The sequence below is a fragment of the Pleurodeles waltl genome, chromosome 5 (genome assembly GCF_031143425.1).
Source record: "Pleurodeles waltl isolate 20211129_DDA chromosome 5, aPleWal1.hap1.20221129, whole genome shotgun sequence".
Lineage (NCBI taxonomy): Eukaryota > Metazoa > Chordata > Amphibia > Caudata > Salamandridae > Pleurodeles > Pleurodeles waltl.
In genome coordinates this window covers 1,595,833,861-1,595,860,556 of record NC_090444.1, presented here as the reverse complement: position 1 = coordinate 1,595,860,556, position 26,696 = coordinate 1,595,833,861, and positions in this window count along the sequence as shown.

Below are 26,696 nucleotides of genomic sequence, written 5' to 3'. Positions count from 1 at the left end.
TGGCAAGTACTTTTAAATGCCAAGTCGAGATGACAGTGAAACTGCACACACAGGCCTTGCAATGGCAGGCCTGAGGCAAGGAAAAGGGGCTACTTAAGTGGGTGGCACAACCAGTGCTGCAGGCCCACTAGTAGCATTTAATCTACAGGCCCTAGGCACATATAGTGCACATTACTAGGGACTTATAAGTAAATTAAATAGTCCAATCAGGTATGATCCAAGGTTACCATGTTTTAAGGGAGAGAGCATATGCACTTTAGCACTGGTTAGCAGTGATAAAGTGCGCAGAGTCTAAAAGCTAGCAAAAACAGTGTCCAAAAAGTGGAGGGAGGCAGGCAAAAAGTTAGGGGTGACCACCCTAAGGCTGTCAGGTCTAACATGTGTCCCCCTCAGCTGAAAGTGGGGAGAGCTACCCGACCTCCTGGGAGCTCTCATCGCTAAGGCGGAAGTATCTGGAGAGACCATCAGCATTGGCGTGGTCAACCCCTGGGCGATGCTCCACCGTAAAGTCCATCCCCTGTAGGGAAATGGGCCACCTCAAGAGTTTAGGATTTTCACCCCTCATCTGCATGAGCCATCTGAGGGGTCTGTGGTCTGTCTGAACCCGGAAGTGAGTCCCAAACAGGTATGGCCTCAGCTTCTTCAGTGCCCAGACCACAGCAAAAGCTTCTCTCTCAATAGCACTCCACCACTGTTCCCGTGGTAATAGCCTTCTGCTAATAAAGACTACTGGTTGGTCTAGGCCCTCCTCATTTAGCTGTGCTAGGACCGCCCCTATGCCATGCTCTGAAGCGTCTGTCTGCACGATAAATTCCTTGGAGTAGTCAGGGGCCTTGAGCACGGGGGCCGTGCACATGGCTTCCTTCAGAGAGTCAAAGGCTTTCTGACAAGCCTCTGTCCAATTCACCAACCTAGGTTGTTTCTTGGAAGTGAGTTCTGTCAAGGGTGAAACAATGGTACCATAGCCCTTGACAAATCGGCGGTAGTATCCTGTGAGGCCTAAAAAGGCACTCACCTCAGTCTGTGTTCTAGGTGGTTGCCAGGCCTTGATAGTTTCAATCTTGGCCTGGAGTAGCTGCACCTTGCCACCACCCACTAGGTGTCCCAAGTACACCACGGAACCCTGCCCAATCTGGCACTTACTAGCCTTGATGGTCAGGCCTGCCTGTTGCAGGGCCTGAAGCACCTCCTTGAGGTGGAGCAGGTGTTCCTAACAGCTGGAACTGTAGACAGCTATGTCGTCCAGGTAGGCTGCACAAAAGGCATCCTTGCCAGCTAGGACCCCGTTAACCAACCGTTGGAAGGTAGCGGGGCATTTTTCAACCCAAATGGCATCACCCGGAACTGGTAATGGCCATCAGGAGTGGAAAATGCAGATCTCTCTTTAGCCCCACTCAGTCAGGGCAATCTGCCAGTACGCTGAAGTAAGATCAAACGTACTCAGGAACTTGGCAGCGCCCAGCCTGTCAACGAGCTCATCAGCTCGGGGGATGGGGTGAGCATCAGTCTGTGTGACTGAGTTGAGACCCCAGTAGTCCACACAGAAACAGAGTTCTGGCTTCGCACCTGGGGCAGTAGCCTTAGGGACCAACACCACAGGGCTGGCCCAGGGACTACTGGATTTCTCAATAACCCTTAAAGCTAACATCTTGGAGACCACCTCCTTGATGCTGGCCTTCACCTTATCCAATAACCTGTAAATTTTGTTCTTCACAGGGAGACTGTCACCTGTGTCAATGTCATGAACACAGAGGTGGGTCAGTCCAGGAGTAAGGGAGAACAGGGGGGAGAACTGCTCCAACATCTCATAGCAGTCTCCTCTCTTGTTTAGAGTCAGGGAGTCAGAGAGAATGACACCTTTCACTGACCCATCACCTTCTTGGGAAGAGAGGAGGTCCGGGAGAGGTTCACTCTCCTCTTCCATTCCTTCATCTGTGACCAGAAGCATGTTGACTTCAGACCTCTCAAAATGAGGCTTCAGTTGGTTGACATGGAGCACCCTTAGAGGGTTCCTAGGGGTTTGGAGGTCCACTAGGTAAGTGGCCTCCCCTTTCCGCTCCTTTACTTCAAATGGGCCAGACCAGCGGTTCTGGAGAGCTCTAGGCTCTACTGGCTCCATTACCCACACTTTGTCTCCAGGTTGAAACTCTACCAGGGTGGCCTTCTGGTCATACCAGAGTTTCATTACCTCTTGACTGGCCTCAAGGTTACTTTTGGCCTCTTTCCAGAAGCGGGTCATCTGGTTGCGGAGGGACAACATGTAGCTGACCGCATCCTGAGGGGGTGCCTTTGGAGCTTTCTCCAACCCCTCCTTGAGAATGCTTAAGGGTCCCCTGACAGGGTACCCATAGAGAAGCTCAACGGGACTGAACCCTACCCCCTTCTGGGGTACCTCTCTGTAAGCAAAGAGAAGACATGGTGAGAGGACGTCCCACTTACCCTTCAGGGCCTCAGGAAGGCCACCAATCATGCCTTTCAAGGCCTTGTTGAATCTCTCCACAATACCTTTAGATTGGGGGTGATAGGGTGTGGTGAACTTGTAGGTTACACCACACACATCCCACAGAGACTTCATGTATGCAGACTTAAGTTAGTGCCTCTGTCAGACACTATCTCCTTTAGGAATCCCACACAGGTAAATATCCCCATCAGAGTTCTGGTCACCACCGGTGCAGTTAAGGTCCTCTGAGGGATTGCCTCTGGGTAACGGGTGGCATGGTCCACCAAAACCAGGATGAACCTGTTGCCTAGGGCAGTTTTGGGGTCCAATGGACCAACAATGTCGATGCCCACCCTTTCAAAGGGGGTGCCAGCGACAGGAAGTGGAATCAGGGGGGCCTTAACCCTTTTTCCTGTTTTACCACTGGCCTGGCAGGTAGGACAAGATCTACAGAACGTATCTGAGTTTGTCCTTATTCTGGGCCAATAAAAGTGGGTGACAAGCCTGTCAAAGGTCTTGTCTTGTCCCAAATGTCCTGTCAGGGGAATGTCATGAGCCAGACCCAGTAGGAAGGTTCGGTAACACTGGGGGACCACCAGCGCATGCACTGCCCCAATGGCCAGAACCTTAGGCTCACTGTAGAGGAGATCATTCTCCCAATATATGTGGTGATCGCCAGAGGCTTCACCTGCTGCCTGGGCTGAGACTTGCTTCCTCATACCCTCTAGAGTGGGACATTCTTTCTGCGCCTTGCAGAATTCCTCCCTGGTGGGTCCACCCTCAACTTGCCAGCCAGCAAGCTCAGGTAGATCATCTAGGGTGGCAATGTCTTCCCCAGTTGGCATGGGGGCCTCCTCCTCTAGAACCCCATCAACCACAGCGGGAACTTCTGGGACTGGTTTCCCGCGGACCTTGCCCCTCCTCTTAGCAGTTGTCTGGGCCATTGTTCCAGGCTCCAGACGCCCTTGACTTCCCCTCTCGGTCAGCCATGGACAGTGTGGTCATGCAGACCCACTCTGGTAACTCTAACGTCTCCAGGTCAGATCTGAGCTCTACGTCTTTCCAAGCAGTATGCTCAAGATCATTGCCTAACAGACAATCTACAGGAATGGCAGGACTCACAGTTACTTTCAGAGTACCAGAGACCCCCCCCCACTCAAAGGGAAACAGAGCCACCGGTAGGTGACTCTCACAATTGTCAGCAACTATGACCTGGTGGAATGTATTAGGGACTATCTGCTCTGTTGACACCAGCTAACTCTTGATAGTAGTCATACTGGCTCCTGTGTCATGCAGAGCCTCCACCTTTTGCCCATCAATGGTGACCCACTGCCTGTACTTGGAAGTATTTTGGGGCATGTGGGCTTTGGACACCATTTCTCCCTCTCCCAGGAACACTAGGGAAATCTCTACCTGTTCCACAAATCTATCTGGGTCTATCTCCCCCCGAGCGCTACACTAGTCAACCCAGGTGTCTGTCCAGTAGTGGACGGTACCCTCTTGGAGCACTGGGGGTCGCCTTTATAGTGACCATACTGGTAGCACTCTAAACATTTGGTGTTGGATCTCCCTGATTTATCATAAGTCCCTGGCTTTTTCCCAAATCTGGAAAAGGAATGGTTGCCACCCCCTCCCTCGGAATTCTTTTGGGGGCCTTTGGAGAGTTCCTTATCTGTAAGTTTATCTCCCCCCTCTTTCTTCTGTTGGGAACCCTGCCCATCTTTGTGGGTGTCCCCCCCATGTACCTTTTTGGACACTCTGGTGCTAACCCAGAGGTCCGCCTCTTCAGCAAGCTTCCTGGGATCAGTCAGCTTACTATCTACCAAGTGCTGGCGCAACTCTGTAGAACTAGTATTGAGCATGTGCTCTCTCAGAATCAAGTCATATAACCCTTTATAATTATTTACTTTGTTGCCCCGCACCCATCCATTCAGTGCCTTACTGAAAAAGTCAAAGTAATCTACCCATGTTTGTGTGGTTTGTTTGGTGCTGTCCCTGAACCTCTGACGGTATCCCTCAGGGGTCAGCCCAAACTTGGCAAGTAAAGTGGCTTTCTGAAGTGGGTATGTGTTTTGATTAGGTTGATCCAATGTGAGAAGTGTGTCCCTCCCCAATGGCGGCACATAACCCCACATAGTTACCCACCATTGCCCTTCAGGAACCTCATGAGCCCTTAGTGAAACTTCATAAGCAGCTAACCATTTATCTATGTCATCTCCCACCACAAAACTGGGAACCACATTTTTGGGCATACGAACCTTCTTTTCTGCAGCAGGTCCTGTCTGTATGCTGCCACCATTACTGCTGGATTCAGACTGTCTCGCCTTGATCTCCAGCTCCTTGAGACTCAGTTCATGAGCCAACAATAGTTTCTTTTCAGCCAAAGCTCTTTCAGCTTCCTTGGCTTCTCTCTCTGCCCTTCTTTCCTCCTGTTGAGCCTCAATTTTCAGTTTAACCATTTGCAATTGGAACTCCCTTTCTTCTCTCCTTTCCTCTGCGGTCAGGCTTTGCACAGAGACACTGCCCCCTGGTCTGGAAGGGGGCACAATTGCAGTGGTAACATCATCCACTGATAGCAGCAATTACTCTGAGAGGCCATTTTCTGGCTCCTCTTCCTCATCATCATCCTCTAAATGGGCTTCTGCCCAGGCCCTCAGCGCCACTTGAAAGTCCACCTTTTTGGAGCCCCCCTGGGTGGGTACTCTCATCACCCTGCAGAACCCGCTTAGCTGTTTGAAAGTATATGTATCCAACAGGGCTAGGTCAAAGTCTCCAACTTGAGACCCAGCCAGAGACATGTTGAGTGAGGATTTAGTTCTTGAAAATTGTCAGGAAATACGAATTTGCAAAAACGAGATAAAAATCAAGTTGACCTTCAACTGTGGGTAGGTAGTGAAATACTTAGCTACTGTATGTCACTGCACAAATACAAGTCCTATCCTCACCGCTGATCACCAATGTTAGAAATGGGGTTTTTGGTTTGCAGTCAGGTTACCCTCTGTCCAAGCAAGAACCCTCACTCTAGTCAGGGTAAGTCACACACAATCCAAATTATCCTGTGCCCACCCTCTGGTAGCTTGGCACGAGCAGTCAGGCTTAACTTAGAAGGCAATGTGTAAAGTATTTGTGCAATAAATCATACAATAACACAATATAGCACCACAATAATACACCACACAGTGTTTAGAAAAATATATAATATTTATCTGGATAATTGCAGGTCAAAACGAATAAAGATTGCAATGTGAAATTGTAGAGATATCACTGAAAAGTGATATAAAGTGTCTTAAGTCTTTAAAAAGCAAACATAGGTGGTCATTCTGACCCTGGCGGTCTTTGACCGCCAGGGCGGAGGACCGCGGGAGCACCGCCGACAGGCCGGCGGTGCTCCAATGGGGATTCCGACCGCGGCGGTAAAGCCGCGGTCGGACCGGCACCACTGGCGGGGTCCCGCCAGTGTACCGCGGCCCCATTGAATCCTCCGCGGCGGCGCAGCTTGCTGCACCGCCGCGGGGATTCCGACCCCCCCTACCGCCATCCAGATCCCGGCGGTCGGACCGCCGAGATCCGGATGGCGGTAGGGGGGGTCGCGGGGCCCCTGGGGGCCCCTGCAGTGCCCATGCCACTGGCATGGGCATTGCAGGGGCCCCCGTAAGAGGGCCCCTACATGTATTTAACTGTCTGCTGCGCAGACAGTGAAATACGCGACGGGTGCAACTGCACCCGTCGCACAGCTTCCACTCCGCCGGCTCGATTCCGAGCCGGCTTCATCGTGGAAGCCTCTTTCCCGCTGGGCTGGCTGGCGGTCTGAAGGCGACCGCCCGCCAGCCCAGCGGGAAAGTCAGAATTACCGCTGCGGTCTTTCGACCGCGGAACGGTAACCTGACGGCGGGACTTTGGCGGGCGGCCTCCGCCGCCCGCCAAGGTCAGAATGAGGGCCATAGTCTCTTTCAAGCACAAAGTACCTGGTTTAAAATGGAAAATCTCCACCAAGGGCCGCAGAAGAAGAGATACGTGGAAAAATGGTGTTTACGTTGATTTCTCCCCTGCACACACGGACTTGCGTTGTTATTTTTCACAAGGGGAAGTCGTGCGTCATTTTCCGACGCGTGGACAGTCTCTTTCTGTGGTTCGCGAGATTACCAGATGTCTCGGGTCTGTGCGTGGATTCTTCAGCTTGTTTTCCGGCTGCGCGTCGTTCCGGGAGGCTATGCGTGGAATTCTCATTCTCACGGCAGGCGTTGCGTTGATTTCCCCTCTAGAAGTCGGGCAGCGTTGTCCTTGTGAGGCCATGCGTCGAAGTTCCGGTCGCCCCGAAGATGTCACGTCGATCAGCGTTGGTGTGTGGCGATTTCCTCGCCGCGGAGCAAGATGTGCGTCTAATTTTTTGGCGCACGAAGAGTCCAAATGAAAAAGAGAAGTCTTTTTGGTCCTGAGACTTCAGGGAACAGGAGGCAAGCTCTATCCAAGCCCTTGGAGAGCACTTTTACAGCCAGACCAGAGTTCAGCAAGGCAGCAGGCGAACAGCAAGGCAGCAGTCCTTTGTAGAAAGCAAACAGGTGAGTCCTTTGAGCAGCCAGGCAGTTCTTCTTGGCAGGATGTAGGTTCTGGTTCAGGTTTCTTCTCCAGCAAGTGTCTGATGAGGTAGGGCAGAGCCCCTGTTTTATACCCAAATGTGCCTTTGAAGTGGGGGAGACTTCAAAGAGTGGCTAAGAAGTGCACCAGGTCCCCTTTCAGTTTAATCCTGTCTGCCAGGGTCCCAGTAGGGGGTTTGGCAGTCCTTTGTGTGAGAGCAGGCCCTCCACCCTCCCAGCCCAGGAAGACCCATTCAAAATGCAGATGTATGCAAGTGAGGCTGAGTACCCTGTGTTTGGGGTGTGTCTGAGTGAATGCACAAGGAGCTGTCAAACAAGCCCAGACAGACGTGGATTGTAAGGCACAGAAAGATTTAAGTGCAAAGAAATGCTCACTTTCTAAAAGTGGCATTTCTAGAATAGTACTATTAAATCCAACTTCACCAGTCAGCAGGATTTGGTATTACCATTCTGGCCATACTAAATATGACCTTCCTACTCCTTTCAGATTAGCAGCTACCACTTCAGTACTGTATGAGGGCAGCCCCAATGTTAGCCTATGAAGGGAGCAGACCTCACAGTAGTGCAAAAACGAATTTAGGAGTTTTACACTAGCAGGGCATGTAAACTACACAGGTACATGTCCTGCCTTTCACTCACACAGCACCCTGCTCTAGGGGTTACCTAGGGCACACATTAGAGGTGACTTATATGTGGAGAAAGTGGAGGTTTAGGCTTGGCAAGTACTTTTAACTGCCAAGTCGAGGTGATAGTGAAACTGCACACACAGGCCTTGCAATGGCAGGCCTGAGACAAGGAAAAGGGGCTACTTAAGTGGGTGGCACAACCAGTGCTGCAGGCCCACTAGTAGCATTTAATCTACAGGCCGTAGGCACATATAGTTCACATTACTAGGGACTTAGAAGTAAATTAAATAGTCCAATCAGGTATGATCCAAGGTTACCATGTTTAAAGGGAGAGAGCATATGCACTTTAGCACTGGTTAGAAGTGATAAAGTGTGCAGAGTCTAAAAGCCAGCAAAAACAGTGTCCAAAAAGTGGAGGGAGGCAGGCAAAAAGTTAGGGGTGACCACCCTAAGGCTGTCAGGTCTAACAGCCACAATTTTGCAGGTCGTCTCTGGGCTATACTGTAGTGCATTTCCACTCTTATAGATGCACCTGAAGCAGCTCTTCAGCAGTCTGAAGGTCCTGTCCACCACACTGGGGGTTGCCCTGTGTGCAGCATTGTACCTCCTCGCGGCTGCCGTTGCAGGGCTCAGGCAGGGCGTCAGTATATAGGTTCACACTGCCTAGGCACTGTCTCCTGGAATGAGAAGAGAGTAAAATGAATTCCTGTGATATCTGATGTCACATTTACATCAATGCAACATTGTCAACTATCAAATTACCAAGTAGATATCCTTTGCCAAACTCCCCACCTAGTAGTCTTGTGTGAATTCCGCTGTGGTGAAAGATGTACGAGTCATGTGTGCTACCTGGGCATCTGGCCACAAGATCGGTTATGATGTTGGAGGAATTGCTAATCACTTGTATGTTCATGGAATGATGGTTCTTATGGTTCCGATAAACATACTCTATGGCTGATGGTGGACAGATAGCTACATGTGTCCCATTGATGGCACCTATGACATGTGGGAATTGGGCAATCTGGTAGAAATCATATTTTGTCAGTAGTAATTCCTGTAGAGTGTTGGGGAATCTTATGTGCTTTTAAATTTTGCTCAGCATGGCACTGAAAAATCATGAGAGGGCACTCTGTGAGACCCCTCCTGCTGCTGCTATGATCCCTTGATAGCTCCCTGAGGCTAATAGGTGCAGGTAGCATAATACCTGTACATGGGTGGTTATACTATTGGTCCTGTGTGTGGTGCGCTGCAGTATGGGTTGTAGATAAGCTATCAGGTCAAGTATCATGGCTGAGCTTAACCTGTACTTCTTATATATCTCCTCCTCTGTCTGGTCAAAAGGGTTATGTGTACTCAGAAAATGTGCTCCTGTCTCCTCCTCCCTCTCCTCAAACTTGCCAGGATCCTCATTCTCCTCACCATCACGTAGAGTGCAGCCATTGTGGAAAAGAGGCTGAGTCAATCTGGGCCTCTTTATATAGGTTGCACCTGGTTACCACGTGATTTCAATTTGTGGTAAATTGCATGTGCAAAAGGGCATTCTGCGAATATTCGCTATTTGCAAATTTTTGATGCATCGCATTGCGAAACGGAATTTGCGTTGCGCAATCTGCGTATCGCAAATAGCGTCATGATTTTACGAATCGCTATCTGTAATTTGCAAATCTATGTTGCAATTTGGGTAACGCAGATAACGATTCACGAAATCATGTCGCTATTTGCGATACACAGATTTCGACATGCAAAATCATGTTGCAAAGAATCGCTATTTTAGCGATTCCTTAATTTCACACTGCGAATGTCTTTCAGACTTCTTATTAACCATTTTTGCATTCGGCAACCGGCGATGTTTGCGAATGCAAAAAAGTGTGATACATGTGGCCCTTAATCCTTAGAAAATAGTTTGAATGCTGTTATTGCACAAAAGTACCTGGGTAGTGTCAAAATGAAGCCACACAGGCGAGTGTGTGTCAAAAAAGGCCAGCGATGAGTCGATTTCTCACTCGCAAGTGAGACTGTGCATCATTCCTCCTCCAGTCAGGTCATGGTGTGTTGTTTCTTCTCTCCCGAAAGAGAGCGATTCGTTGATCCTGATTGGCAACTCTGGTCTGGGCAGTCTTTGCGTTGATTTTCAGCGCCAAGCAATGTTGCGTTGAAATCTGGTCGCAGGGTGTCAAGAAACAACACTAAGTGGGAGCTTGTGTCGTTAACAGCAGCCGCTGCAGGTGTTGCATGTTGTTTCTCCAGCCGCGTTGCATCAATCTCTCAGCCACGATGCAGGTGGAGTGTCGATTCTAGCCACGAAGCCGGTGGCGTGTCATTTCTCAGCCACAAGACAGGTGGTGTGTCGAAAGTTTCCCTGCACGGCGGTCTTTGCGTGGATTTCTGTCCTTTTCCACCAGCTTCACCTTTCAAGTGCCCAGAGACAGGATAGGGCACCACTTGGGAGGCAGGACTCTCTGCAGAAAGCCTAAGTGCTGCCAGAGAGTAGTCTTTGTTGTCCCTGAGACTTCAACAACAGGAGGCAAGCTCAATTCAAGCCCTTGGAGATTCTTCACCAATGGGAAGTCACACAAAAGTCAGTGTTTGTCCTTTCTCAGGTAGAAGCAGCTACTACAAGCCACCCCAGAAAAAAACAGTCACAAGCAAAGGAGCAGTACCCCTCCTCCAGCTTCTCCATATCTTTACCTTGGCAGAGGTTCCTCTTGGTTCCAGAAGCAATCGGATTTTCAGGGGTTTTGGGTGATCTTCTTATACCCCGTTCTGCCTTTGAAGTAGGCCTACTTCAAAGAAAAGTCTCTGTTGTTTTCAAGATCCTGCCCAGGCCAGGCACCAGACACACACCCTGGGGTTGGAGACTGCATTGTGTGAGGGCAGGCACAGACCTTTCATGTGTAAATGACCACTCCACCCCCCCTCAGCCCAGATGGCCCATCAGGATATGCAGGCTACATCCCAGCTCCCTTTGTGTCACTGTCTAGAGGAGAGGTGCAAACAGCCCAACTGTCAAACTGACCCAGACAGGTAATCCACAAACGAGCAGAGTCCCAGAACGGTTTAAGCCAGCAAAATGCCTAATTTCTGAAAGTGACATTTTCACACCCACAATCTAAAAACCAATTTCATTAAAAGATGTATTTTTAAATTGTGATCTCAGTGAAAAATAGGTATGAAGGTAACCTATATTTTTTCAAAATGGGCACAAGATATGGAGTTTAGAAGGTGTGGATATGTGCATATTTCTGAATTTTTGGATACCTATTTTAGCATTTGAATTAGAGGGCATTTCTCAAAATGACGTCTTTCTTCCACACTGTCTAACATTTGGAAGGCACAAATGTACATTGATAATAACACTTGTTCTGTTATCCTGTGTTCCCCCCAAGTCTCCCTATAAAAATGGTACCTCACTTGTGTCCCAAAAAACAATGTGGACACATCATACTTTTCCACTGAAAATTGACACTTTTGTTTGCAAAGAGCCCATCCTAACTGTGGAATTTTGGCTCTAGCTCAACCAGCACTTAAGGAAACCTAGTAAAGCTGTACAGTTTTGAAAAGTAGACACAAAAGGGAATCCAGGATGTGGTGACTTATGGGGCTCTCACCAGGTTCTGTCACGCAGAACCCTTTGCAAACCTTAAAATGTGTCTACAAATACACATTTTCCTCACATTTCGGTGATGTAAAGTTCTGGAATCTGAGAGGAGTCACAAACTTCATTCCACCCAGCATTCTCCAAAGTCTCCTGATAAATATGGTACCTCACTTGTGTGGTAGGCAGAGTGCCAGTGACAGGAAACACCCCAAAATGGAACGTGGACACATCACATTTTTCAACTGAAAACTGAGATGTTTTTTGCAAAGTGCCTAGCTGTGGGTTTTGGGCCCTAGCTCAGCTGGCACTTAGGGAAACCTAGCAAACATGTGCATTCTTGAAAACTAGACACCAAGGGGAAACCTAGGAAGGGGCTGGCTTGTAAGACTCTCACCAGGTTCTGTCACCCAGAATCCTTTGCAAACCTCAAAGTTTGTCTGAAAATACACATTTCCCTCACATTTCGGTGATGTAAAGTTCTGGAATTTGAGGGGAAGCACAAAGTTCCTTCCACCCAGCATTCCCTCAAGTCTCCAGATAAAAATGGTGCACCACTTGTGTGGGTCGGCCTAATGTCCGCAACAGGAAATGCCCCAAAATGCAACCTGGATTCATCGCATTTTTCCACTAAAAATTGACACATTTTTTGCAAAATGCCTAGCTGTGGATTTTGGGGTCTAGGTCATCCAGCACCTACGGAAACCTAGCAAACCTTTACATTTTTTTTTTAACTAGACTCCTAGGGGAATCCAGGATGAGATTACTTGTGGGGCTCTCACCACATTTTTCTACCCAGAATCCCTTGCAAACCTCACAATTTGTCTAAAATCTCAAATTTTCTTCAAATTTCTTTAATGGAACGTTCTGGAATCTGATGGGAGCTACAAACTTCCTTCCGTCAAGCATTTCCACAAGTCTCCTGATAAAAATGGTACCTTGCTTGTGTGGGTAGGCCTAGTGCCAGTGTTAGAAATGGGGTCTTTAATTGGCAGTCAGGTTACCCCCTGTCTAAGCACAGACACTCACTCTAGTCAGGGTAAAGGAGAATCACACTCAGTTAATCCCCGCTTGCCCCCTTGTTAGCGTGGCACGAGCAGACAGGCTTAACTCAGAGACAATGGGGCATATTACAACCCCGGCGGTAAAAAACGGCTGTCACCACAGCTACCAGACGTCTGCCCTATTATGCCCACAGCCGGATTTCCGCCAGGTGGCGGAGCAGAAACTGCAGGGTAGCCCAACACGGCACAGTCACAGCCTAGGGCAGCACTTCTCCTCAGCTCTTCAGCTCTTCTCCAGGCAGAGGTTCCTCTTGAATCCTTGAAGTAATCTAAAGTCTGGGGTTTTGGGTCCAATGCGTATACCAGTTGGCAAACTTCAAAATAAAGTCTCAAGTGTCTGTAAGACCCTTTCTTGTCCAGGCCAGGCCCCAGCCACATACGAGGAGGTTGGAGACTGCATTGTGTGAGGGCAGGCACAACCCATTCAGGTGTGAGTGACCACTCCTCCCCTCCCTTCCAGCACAGGTGGCTCATCAGGATACGCGGGTTACACCCCAGCCCCCCTTTGTGTCACTGTCTAGAGAGAGGTGCAAACAGCTCAACTGTCAAACTGACCCATACAGGGAATCCACAAACATGCAGTCACAGAATGGTCTAAGCAAGGAAATGCCTACTTTCTAAAAGAGACATTTTCAAACACACAATCTAAAAACCAACTTCACTAAAAGATGTATTTTTAAATTGTGATCTCACAGACCCTAAACTCCAAATTTCTATCTGCTCCCAAAGGGAATGTGCACTTTATGAACATTTAAAGGCAGCCCTCATGTTAACCTATGAGAGAGATAGGCCTTGCAACAGTGAAAAACAAATTTGGCAGTATTTCACTGTGAGGACATGTAAAACACATAAGTATATGTCCCACCTTTAACATACACTGCGCCCTGCCCCATGGGGCTACCTAGGGCCTACCTTAGGGGTGCCTTCCATGCATAAAAAGGGAAGGTTTAGGCCTGGTGAGTGGGTACTCTTGCCAAGTTGAATTAGCAGTGCAAGACTGCACACACAGACACTGCAGTGACAGGCCTGAGACAGGTTTACAGGACTACTCACGTGGGTGGCCCAATCAGTGCTGCAGGCCCACTAGTAGCATTTGACTTACAGGCCCTGGGCACGTCCAGTGCACAGTACTAGGGACTTACTAGTAAATCAAATATGCCAGTCATGGAAAGCCAATTACACATACGTTTTACATTGGAGCACTTGCACTTTAGCACTGGATAGCAGTGGTAAGGTGCCCAGAGTAATAAAAGCAGCAAATACAGAGTTCAGCACACATCAACAACCTGGGAAACAGATGCAAAAGGTTAGGGGAGACCATGCCAAGGATGCCAAGTCTAACAGCCCGCAACAGAAAACGCTACAAAACACAAAGTAGACACATCACACCTTTCCACTGAAAACTGACGTGTATTTTGCAATATGCCTAACTGTGGATTTTGGGCTCTAGCTCAGACAGCACCTATGAAAACCTAGCAAAACTATACATTTCTAAAAACTAGACACCAAGGGGAATCTAAGAAGGTGTGACTTGTGGGGCTCTGACTTCGTTTTGTTACTAAGAATCCCTTGCAAACCTCCTAATTTGGATAAAAAACAATTATTCCTCACATTTCACTGATCCTCTTGGTCTCCCAATAAAAAAGATGCCTCACTTGTAAAGGTGGCCAGTGCCTGCAACAGGGAAGGGCCAAAAACATGTAGATGTTGTGGGGGCACCAAAGGGTGTTCATAGGCTCAACTTTTTTCAATACATTTTTAGGCTGACTCTGCTTTTGGCACCCAGATAAGTGAGGCATACGTTTTATGGTGAGACTGATGAATATGCTGGGTGGTAGGAAATGTATGGTTTCTTACTATTTCTGGAACAATATGGCACAGAAACGTAAGGAAAATTTATAATTCTAGTCACATTTTGAGGTTTGCAGGTCATTGGTCATTGTGGGTAAGAAAACTTGTTGGGATCCACAAGAGGCACTCCTGTGGGTGTCCAGTTTTCAAACATATCTGAAGTTGGTAGATTTTCCCTAGACAAGAAGCAAGCACCCTACCAAGTCTCTTACTTCTGTCATGTCCCAAACATTCAAATTGTGAAAAGAATGCCCTTAGGTTTTGTTAAAAAAGACCCCTTACTCACCAACCTAGTTGGTGGCATGCTTCATCATGCTACACCTACTGTGTCAGGTGTGTGCTTTGACCCCTCAATACAGCGGAGTAGGTTTTTTCGAGAGTTGAATTCCCAACTGAGAGGGGAAGTGGAATAAATACATCTTCTGGCAACCCACTGTTCTTATAACATGCACATAGTGGTTGGATTTAGCACGAGGATGAGTGATAGTTCAACATATCACATTTTATTAACAGGAGATTTTACAAAAATGAAATGCACTTTTAAAAATTTGTAAGTCAAAAAACTGAACCAATCACTCACAGCTTGTGAGCAGTAAAGCCACGAGAAGGCACCAACCACTTTACAGGCCATTCACACTCTTTACATACGTGACACACACAAAACCATTCAAACTGACAGCCTTGGGCCCAGCACAATGCAACATTCACAAGAGACAATGTTCACCCTTGCAGAGACAGACAGAAAAGACAACTGCACAACCATATATCCATCAAGTACAAACACATACTGGTTGGATTTGGCACAAGGGTGAGTGATGGTTCAGTATATAAAATGTTATTAACAAGAGAGTTCACAAAAATGAAATGCACAGTTAGTACTTGATAGGTGAATAAATTGAACCAATGACTCACAGCTCGTGAGCAGTAAAGTCACAACAAGGGACAGACCACTATACAGGCCATTCACACCTCTTTCACACGTGACACATACAACACCATTCATGCCGCCAGTGCGGGCCCAGCAAATTACAACACTCAGACCAACAGACAGCACCAGTCAAGGGTCCATCACTTTCAAATCCCTACATGACTGACACAGCAATCACACCTGCTGACGGAGTGTGTGGACTAGGGTTTGTCTAGCAGTGTGTGTAGTGTATAGCAGAAAGTCACTACTCACACACTGCCAGCCAAGCGCCAGCTCAGACATATCACCAGCCAAGCACCGGTCCACACACACTATCAGCCAAGCCCCAGTCCACACACACCGCTAGCCATGTGCAACTCCACGCTTACTGCATTACATTGTTTTAACAAAAAATAAAACGCAATCCAATTGTAAGTAAATACAAAACTATAAACACAACAGCTCTAACTAAATACATCACACTAATGCCAACCGTGAAACTGAACAAAAAATAGAAAACGATACAAACAAAGCAGTTCACTTTTACACTCTTGGTTACTCACAAAAACTCTTTACTTTGTGGTACTGTCTAAAACATGCAGGGCACACACACCCCAGGTTTAGAATGACAGTAAGAGCAGTACATACGAGTCTCCTTCCACCGACAGACTCTATATCTCCTACTGGCAAAGCCTTTTTTGGGCATTGGAGGAATGTGACCAGCAAAGTGGCGATCTTTCAATCTAGCCTCATCCTTCACCACTCCAACTCTAGGAACACTTGCCTGTTCCACCATAACAAGGCTGCCTACCATAGACTGCAGAAACTAAACAAGTGTCATCTTTGACTCAGGAGAACATTCCTTGAATACAAGAAAAGTGGTACAGGTTGCTAAGTGGAATAAATGCCAACCTATTATATCAGATGTAAGCCTTACCAACAGCAGTGTAAGGTTCCAACCTCTGATCTACTCTATCAACACCATCCATGTGCCTATTATAATAAAACATGCACACAGGTATGCACACTTCAGCAATCTGACCCCAAACAGTAACAGGTGAAGTACTTTCATCATGGATGGTTGTCAGCATGTAGACATCTCTCCTGTCTGAAAATTTCACAACCAGATGTTCATCACTACACCAAGCACTGCACTGTCCTCTCTCAAGTTCTTTATAGACAAGCTCTTTTGGATAACCTTTATGGTTATAGCAGATTGTGCCACAAGCAACAGTGTTCACTTTGACCAATTCCCTTCACAATTGCACACCAGTGTAGAAGTTATCTGCACATAAATGGTGACCTTCATTAAAAAGTCCTCAACCAATTTCCCGCACAATCTTCTCACTAACTGCAAAAGTGGGCAGACAACTGTGAGGGTCAATAGTGAAATTCCTGCCAGTGTAGATCTGGAACTAATAGACTAATCCAGTCCTACTACCAGACAGCATATAAATCTTAATTCTGTTGGCCTGATGGGCCAGGAAGAATTTTCTCCCTGCCTCTGGTTCAGAAACCACAAACGCACAGGTGAGACACCGTCACTGTTCTCACCTATAAAGGTTGACTAGATGTTTGGTTTTGGCGAAGAGTGTAGTAGTCAGAATCCTTCAATCACTAATCAGTGACATTATATCATAAACAATTCTAAACACCATGAACAATTTAACACTAAATCAAACTCCAAACTGAATAAAGTTTCAAAGCCTTATTACAATCCCAAAATCAATGTCACATATATGGTGTGCAAAACGAAGTTATAAACATACATGAAAACCATAGGCTGACCTAAGTGTCTAAAATAATTCAACCTACTAATCATCAATACTGTTAAACACTCCAAAAGAACAGTATAAATTAGCAACAACACAATCTGCACATTACTATTAAATTTCAAAGCAGATGATGGTGACCTCAGTAAATCATTGAAATGCAATTTAGCATAGAGATGTCAGGGTTGGGTCACCCTATCACTAGCTCAAATTCAGACTTGAAAAAAAAAAAAAAGACAAAAATAATTTGAAAAATCATTCAACTAGGGCAATTCACTATAAAAATACGCTGATGTAATTAGCTAACTGAATGGAAACAAAAACACATTTAGATATAGTTCTCCTTATGGGACAGCAAACACCAATGTTTCATCGGGTGGGACGGTCACCTTCTACCAACCTCAGTTGACAGCAGCATCAGGACAGTGCAGGACACAGGCTGCACATAGGACAAGTCAGAAGTTCAGAATTAGTTGGACATATTAGTGCTGAACAGCATACAAATGTGGCAATTAAAACTAAGATGAAAAAACTCATCTGGAGACTTGAAGGAAACAGAGGGTGGGACAGCAGGCTCAAACAGGGCTCTAGACAGTCTTGGGGCAGGAGTGGAACTAACATGAATTAACTATCTCAAGAACTAACTCCAGAATTCTAAAGTTCCTAACTAATATGAATTAACTCTCTCAAGAACTAACTCCAGATTTCCAAAGCTCCTCACTAATTAGAAGTATGCACAATCTATTAATTGATCCTTCAAGTGGTCTCACTTCAGGTGTCAGATTCAGGCCCTCATTTTGAGTTTGGCAGTCACCACATCACCACGCCGGCGGTCGCACTGCTACCAGGCCGGCGGTGCAGACCAACATATTACAACCACTGTGGTGATCCAACTGCAACACAGCCAAGTCACTGCCAGTACTGCCAGTGCGGTTGGACCGCTGCCGATGGCGGTATCCATCTCCAAGCCGGTGGAGAGCAATTCACCGTCCACCATATTATGAGTCAGCAGACTGCCACAAAAAGCATGTTGGAAACTGGTAGTATAAAAGGAGGCACTTACCTCCAGGCACACAGATGCATCCGCAGCCACCATGGAACCCAAACTTGAAGTCCTCCCACTGCTACATCTCACCGTGCACCACCAGGACCAACAACAACGATGAAGACGACAACCGTGAGCATTACACACCCACATATAACACACACACCTGGCACAGACAGCGACTGCCACACACATACACAAACAAATGCCTGTATCAACACATACATCTACAGACACACACACTAACTACACAAACGCATACACCAAATACACACACCACAACCAACAAACATGTGGCATTCACACAGCACACTGCACACCAGCGCCACCGTCAAACACAGCCATACACAACTCCCCACAGTCACACAACGACAACATCACAAACACACAAACTCATAATCAAAAAGGCACTTCGAACAACTCCACCGACAACACATACTGGCATCAATACATAGCAACAACACAGAATCATATAACTAGTACAGACATCCAAACACGGCCTCAGGTGACACGCCATGTCTAACCAACATACCAAACAACGCCACAACAATCCTAACAACATATCCCAACAAGCATGTGGCACAAGCCATCAACCCAGCGCATGCAGCAACATAGATACATCCCATACAACAAAAACATCAAAGTATACAGCTATAACACAACCAATTTGAAGGAAATCCAGGACAATTTCTCAAACATGACATCCACAGCTATGGGCAGATGTATTTAGATTTCAAATAAATATTTAAAACTATATACAGGTGCGGTCTACTGGCCAGTCCACATGTCTGATGTGCCCCAGGCACGTTGGGCAAAGTCACATACCCCAACTTGACTCCTTACTGCAAATTGGCCTCCACATGGCCGGGGCATTGATGGGGCAGGCAGGCACCTCAGTGGTGTGGGAGGGTGGTGAGGGGTCCTTGGGTTTAGGCTTATGATTTTGATTGTGGTGGGGGTCTGGATTTTGGGTTAGGAGTAGGGACCTTAGGCTTTGGAGGGGGAAAGTTTCTTTGCAGGTGGAGTGGCATTGGAGGACTGGGAGGTGTAAGGTCTGGGTTGAGGCAGGGAGACACAGCGCTTAGGGGCATCACAGGGTGGGACATGAGCAGGGAATAGGTCAAGACTGGCAAGGAAAACCTTTTTAGGTACACTGGGCGGGCATTGTTAAAAAGTTTAGGAGTGGAAGTAGAGGGAGTGGTTGAAGGAGGTGTTGGCGTCCTGGACCTGGATGCAGCTGTGTGCGATATCTGCTTGTGTGTGGTTGGTGTATGTTGGGTTGGTGAGTGAGGGCGTTTATGTTTTTTGGGAGGGGGGAACAGATGCAGGGAGATAGTATACAAGATGTGTGAGTGTATGTTGGGGTGGTGGCTGCAAGTGAGGTGGATGTGCTACATGTGGTCGCCATGGTTGTCGTGGTGAGTGCAGATGTGGTGTGTGGGTTGGATGTCTGCGGGTCTGCTTTTGTGGTGTCTGTGGATATGACAGGACTGGTGGCAGGATCAGTGAGTGTTGGTGTAGTGATGGAAGGTGTGAATGGTGACGTGACTGTGATGGAGGAGGTGGTTGGGGAGACAGTGTAGGGAGTGCCTGTTATAGTGTCTGCAAGTGTGTGTGCTTTTGGTGTGTCCTGTGGTGCCTGTGTTTGTCTTTTGTGCACCCTGTCTGTTGTAGTGGGTGAATACTGGCCTGTATGTGTGCTCTGGATGGGTGAGGGAAGAGGGGTGTTGTAATGGGCACAGGTAGCTGGAGGGGGACGGAAGATAAAGGGACACTGGCTGCCATCAAAGAGGAGGCCAGAGCCTGAAACGATCTCTGCAGGCCAGTCAAGGCACTGTGAATGCCTTCCAAGCAGGCATTACTTTGTTGCATCTGGAATGCAAATCACTGGATGGCATTCATGATGGTTGACTGCCCCACAGAGATGGACCTCAGAAGGTCAATAGCCTGATGATGCTGATGCACACAATAATAGAAGAGGACAGGGAGAGAGGGTAGGAGAGAAAGAAAGGGAGGAAAGGGGCAATATCTACCCATCTAGTACACATACCAACAAGTAATCTACTCCTCCTCTGGCATGGCAAGGAAGAGCTATGAAACATTGTCCCCAAATATTGGTCATGAAGACATAACCCAATATGCAGGCTGCTACCTCCTAATTCCAACTAAGTGACTAGGTTGGACATGCTGCAGTTTGTCATCAATTTTCTACAATGGTAAAAACTACCAACTACCCACATATACTTACCAAACTGATACTTTTGACACATTGTTTGTCATATGTCCTGGATAGGTACATTGCACACAAAATATTGATCAGGTTGGTAAAGGACTCATGATGTACAGAAGTACATTGACAATGCAATAATTTCACAGTAGAAGTTCCCTACTCACAGGAGTTATTACCTAGACCAATATTAGCCCTAACTAGATGACATTGGCTATCTAAAGCAGACTCATGGATAGGGAATTAAGGTTTGGAAATCACTCAGCATAGGAGTGTTTCTAAACGTAACTGGACAAAGAGGTACAGCACCAACATATTACTGCTTGCGTGGTGTTCAAAAGCTAACTCACACCAGTTCTAAAAAGTAACAGCCAGGACTATGATCTTATCTAATGTGCACACACCACATTAGTACCCATGTAATCCAACTGACACAATTGAAGCCCATACAACGGATATTAACAAATCTGTACTCACCACCTTGTGGCTGCTGTGCTGCCCTCAAGTGCCCATCTATCTCCGGGTAGGCCACTTCCAATATGCGGGCCATTAGAGAGGTCAGGGTCCAACGGGCACCCCTCCCTCCTTGGGAGGACGTCCCCAGCTGTGCTTCCGTGATCTTCCGGATCCAGCGTCTCAGGTATTCCCACCACTTTCTGCAGTGGGTGCTATGCCAGATATGGACCCCCAGGGTCCGCACCTGCTTGGCGATGGCTCTCCATAACCCCTTTTTCTGATGGGTGCTGACTGGGAGAAACAGACAAAAGGAGATAGTCATATAGAGTTACAGTACACCAACAGCAGTGGCCTATACACAGCATGCAGAGCACATGCTCATACAGAGTCCACAATATGCCATTATCATTCATACAACACAACCCCAGCAGTCATTCATGCCATGTCTATATTCACATGCTTTATCCATCAAACAACACCCTTACAACTGTCCATACAGGGGTAGGACCCCTTCCACCAGTTTCGTTTCTCCAAATCCTCTGTGGTGAAGCTAGGGCCGTGTCTCCTGCAGGACATGTCACTGTGGTTTCCAGATACAGAACACAGCAGCTCACGCAGTGGAGGTCTTGCTTGCTCGAGTGTCAGGAATCAAGTGAGATGGGCTATAGAAAATGGCAGTCATGGCCGCCGCTGTCATTACGGTCACCGCCGCCGCAGTCATGACCGTCATCACGGGCAGTGATCATCATTGGCCCCAGTTTCTCATAGAGATCAATGTTAACCAATAAGGAGCAGCAGGGCGGTTCTGACCGCCTCCCACTATGGCGACTAACTTCAGCGGAATTAGATCACTTCCATCTGTCCTCTTCATGCAGGACAGGGGGCTGCCATTTCACATTTTTTTAAGATATCTATGTCATCTTAGTGCGTCAAAGCATGAAGTTAATCACTAGTTGCTTGATGTACGATGTCAACTCATGTAAATTCACTAGTGAAGTAAGTGTCACCTGACAAAATGTCTGATGTATAATCTTTTCAATGTGTGGATGTTTGATGGCTGTATCTGACTTTGGGACGGGTTTACTATTTCTGAGTTCCATCTCTGTACAGACCCCTTGTGACAAGTATAGCAATGGAATTGACATCCAGGATGTTGCAGTTGTGTAGTTTGTGAATAACTGTTTTTGTGTCAGATTTTAAATACCTTTCATGACTTGTCCTGTTTAACATGGTGTACTTTAGTAACAACAGGGTAACAGATGTCTGGAAATGTGTTCTGTCCTATGCCTAAATTCCATCCAATGGGGAGATTGCTACCATGGAAAAAAGACACATTATACAGATGTATCGTCTGAACCATCAGACCATCAGGGAACTGTGTACCCAGTTGGAGCGGATCTCCTGCCAGCCATACTTAATCCACATGCCATACCACCAACAGTACAGGTGTTTTCTGTCCTGAATTGCCTCACCTTAAGATCTCTTCAGGTGACAGTGGGACTGGCTGCAGGAATGTCACAGACGATGTTCAGTATTGTGTTACAGGATGTACTGGATGCCTTACTCAAGCACTTGAACAGCTACATCAGGTTTCCACAATGTGCTGATCTGTACACTGTGAAGTCAGCCTTTTATGGCATTGCACACGTTCCACATTGTTGGAAAATGGGTCATTGGTAAGGGCAGGTAGGTACCTACACTTAGCAATAGGCTACTAACCTCACTTAGGTCCAGTTAGGTCTCAGTAAATTAAACCCAGCTCAGCCCTTGGTAGCTTGGCAATGAGTGACAAGGCTTAACTTAGGATACAGAGTGTAAAGCATTCAAATATCACAAAACAGTAATTAAATAAAACACAGGAAACAGTTTAGGAATCCAAAAGCAATTTATAAAAATAGATTATATTTAAGGGGAACCGGAGATATGAATTTTTAAATAATTAATGTTTTTTAGCGCCTAGAAACAAAAAGTGCAAATCGGGTCATCTGGTTGCACCTCGACTGGGGCAAAGTCAAAGTTTAAGGCCGACCGTGATGGAGCCCTGCTTGGCTACAGCTCACGGGAGGCCTCGGTCAAAAGTTTACCTTTGCACTTAGTTGTTTTTCTGAACATTTTTTTCAGCGGGACGGACCTGCCAGTCCAATCCGACCTCCTGGAGCCCTTCTCCAGATACGCGTCGCGGGAATCCTCAGTGGAGATTTTTACCTTCGGACTTAGTTGGTTTTTTAAGGTGAAAATCCTTCGACCGGGGTAAACCTGGATCTTGATCCGACGTCCTTGGCGCCCTCCTCTGATGCGCTGGCTGGGAGGTCCCGTTCAACTTTTTACCTTCGGACTTAGTCTCTTTTTTGGAGATTTTCACCAGGATGAACCTGCGAATCAGGCCGGGTCGCGGTTGAGGCAAGCCGGCTAGAGTTGCCTCTGCGGGTCGGTCCCTCTATAGAGCTTTTTTTCAAAAGTACTCCAAACTTCTGGGGCTTCTCCCAGATGTTCTTTTAAGGTTCTTTTGTGGTCCACAGCTCACCCCAAAGGTCCAGCAGCTCTGAGATGATCCTTGGGGGTGCGGACTACAACTCCCAGAATGCACCTGGTGCAAACTCCTTTTTGGCCACTGGGCAGTGGTCAGCTGGTTGATTTCTTCAGGAGTTGGTGCAGGGGACTCTGGTTAGCAATTTTTCACCTTTAGCAAACAGGGAGTCCCTCCTTGAACCAGTTGAAGCCAGGCAAAATCCTTCTTGTGGTGAAGCCCAAGTGTGCAGCTGGTGCAGTCTTTCTGAGTGCAGGTTCCAGGTGCTGGCCAGGGGTCCAGCAGGGCAGTCCTTCTTCTGTAGTTCTTCCTGGTAGGGATGTGGTAGGGAACTGAGGTGTGGGTGCAGGCCTGCCAGTTTTATCCTTGCTCCTGGGTGAAAAACAGGGGGGTCCTGATTCTCCAGTCAGGTGCAGGGTCCTTCCCCCTGTGATGACCACTTCCTGGGAAGTGCGGCAAAAATCAATCCCAGGAGGTAACATTCTTCAAAAATCCATCATGGCTGAATCTGATTTTTGGAGGTTACATCTGGCTGAGCCCATCCACTGGTGTGGCTAAAAACCATTAACACACCCCTCTCCCTCCGAATCATGATTCGATCAGTGTGCAGGTGGTATGTCTGCTGCCCAATATATATCCCATGTGACAGCAACGTTTCCTGGATCTGTGCATGATTCTTACATCTTGAGGAACAGCAGTGTCCCACAAATGGTGTTGCAACTACAGAGAGAGAGGGCCTGGCTCATTGGTAAGTGGACCACTGTCTATGTCTAACGTCTATGCTACTTCACTTCACAGTCAGCTCTATGCCTCTCATAGTTCCCTAATGATGTGTGCCTTTGTGCACACAGGTGACTCTGGCTACCCCAACCTGCCCTGGCTCCTGTCACCAGTGAGGTACCCTACAACAGATGGAGAGGACATTTACAATGAGGCTGACGGCTGAACAAGGCATGTAAACAAGAGGACATTTGGGCTACTGAAAGCAAGATTCATATGCCTACATGTGTCTGGTGGTGCCCCACAGTACAGATCACAGAAAGTCTGCCAAATCATTGTAGCATGTTGCATGCTACAAAATTTCCCCTGAAAAGACACATTCCACTATTGAATGAGAAGGAGGTGACAGCTGGACCAATGGTTCAGGCTGATGTCTCTGGAACTGACGAAGAGGCAGATGAGGATGCAGCTGAATCTAGGACTGAGTTGATTCGGCAATTCTTCCACTGAATACCAGGCATGTGTGGTGTGAAGTTAATGGGACCTCTAACTCTGTCTGCCTAGTGACATTGTCCCTCCATGGGTTTAGCATCAGGGGATATGAGTGCACTATATCCATCGTCTGTGTTAAGCATTTTGAATGGATGCTGACTTACCATCAGGGGAGGTGTAGCGGCTATACTGCCAAAGCCATGTGGTACTTGCTGTTAGCATGACACGACTTAAACATAGGGTCCCCCATGTTGCATGGTTTCAAGACTGCAGTTTGGATGTGTGTGGTCTGGCTCAATCCTATCACATGACAGTCCAGCTCCCCATCCACACTGTTCCCAAAGCTGATGTTTGGTAACTACTCATTCAGACATTGCAAGATAGGTTTTCTTTTGGCGATGATAGCTATGAGAAATTGTACTTTTATTTTACTCTGCATGTGTGTGATCTACAGACCTACCTTGTAGATATGTGGTGACCTCCCCACTGCAACTAATCCTGCAGAGTACATAGAGGCCAATTGAAAACAATGGTTTGCCTCCTATTAATGCCTGCTCTGTGCAGGCATTAAAAATAGCCGCTAAAAATGGTGCAGTGGAATCTCTTAGATTCCACTGTGCCATTTTTCGGTCTCCCTAACTTGGGAATGCCCCCCCCTTGCATAAATTATGCCTGGTGCAGGAACAATGTGGAAAAGTGGTTACAAAGTGGTGCAATGCATGCATTGTGCCTCTTTGTAAATATGGAGTAGCAAATTTGACCTCGTTGGGCCACGCTAGTGTCATAAAAAATTAAACTAATGTGGTGCAAAGAAGCGCTAGGCCATCTTAAATCTGGGCCTTAATACATTAACAAATTGCACACCTTGCAATTCAGTTCAAATATGCAAAGCAAATATTTAATTGTAAACATTTTTTAAGACATGCTAGAATAATTTCAAACTTGCATTTATTTTTCTGCACACATGCAAATCGCATTATTAAAATTCATTTAAATCAATATAAGTACAATTAATTCATATTCATTTATTACATTCAAACTGATATTCTTAACATATGAATGCAAAACCTCTCCTGTTAATACATTGAGGCACATTATGACCCTGGCGGTCTTAAGACTGCCAGGGCTGTGGTGGCGGTTGGACCGCCTCCAATGTGGCGGTCCGACAGCCACATTACGACCGTATCGGTTGCTCCACGGACAGAATGGTCCTGCCCTCAGCACATGACCAAGGCAACTGATAACAAAACTATTCCATCATCAGCATGCAGTGGTTTAATTTAAAATGTTTATTTTTTTAATTTTATTTGATAATCAAATTAAATAAGATGTGTTATCATTTGTGTATGTGTTAAATGGAATGTTTGTTTCTGTATTTTTCTGTGTTGTGTCGAGGTTCAAATCATCGATAATGCATAGGACTGGGTCCCTGACTTACAATAATGACTTGGTGGGGGGTCCCTCGATTTCAATAATGATTCAGTGTGGGTCCCTGGGTTCCAGTCATGGTAAAGTGGGGGTTCACAGAATTCAAAAGGTCTGGGACCGCTGCAATAAGGAATCCTAATGAGAATGGTCCTGGTACTGTGTTAAAATTAATAAATACAATTTACAGAATCTAATCACAACTTCACGCATTCCTCCTTCAGTTAAATTGTCATGTTTTACTTTGAAGTGGAAGTATTTTTTTATTGGCTTCTGTTTACAGCCACGCTTTTCTGCTCTGGCAAATCCACAAATGTATATTTTCAATGCAGAGTTCATAGCTGAAATTGAGTGCAGTTTTCATTACAAACAGGATAAAAAATAATCATTGTTGTACTGGGCACATTGTATTGTTCATAAAGTCAAGTTGCAAGTCGTATGTTCAACTTTTACTGTGAACTTCACCTAGACAAAACTAATCAGAGAATTTGCCAGAGCAAAACATGTGTCAGCAATACACATCACAGAATAAATAAATATTTGTAAGAAGCTTTTTGTCACGTTGCAGGTGAACTTACATTTTCCATGAGGACTTATTTTGAATAAAAAACAAATATCATAACTCATCTTGGGAAAATGATAAAGAAATATCCCAATGTTTTTTTTCCAATTCCCATAATAAATCTAATTCAATGGTGAAAGTAGATTTTTGATAAAGGTAGTGAAAAAAAAAAAACTTTAACTTTTTGAAACTGTACTTTCGATTGTTGGAGAGCAAACTGGTTGAAAAAGGTTTGCCCAGCAGCCTCATTCCAGAGACTAGAATACTCAATCTAGATTGGCTGTTAATGACTGGCCTCCTGGAGTTAAATGGAACTGCCTTTGGGACTTAAGTTGTGTCAGCATTGACCACTTGAAATGGAATACTCGTCTCGGAAGGGAACAGGAATAGAT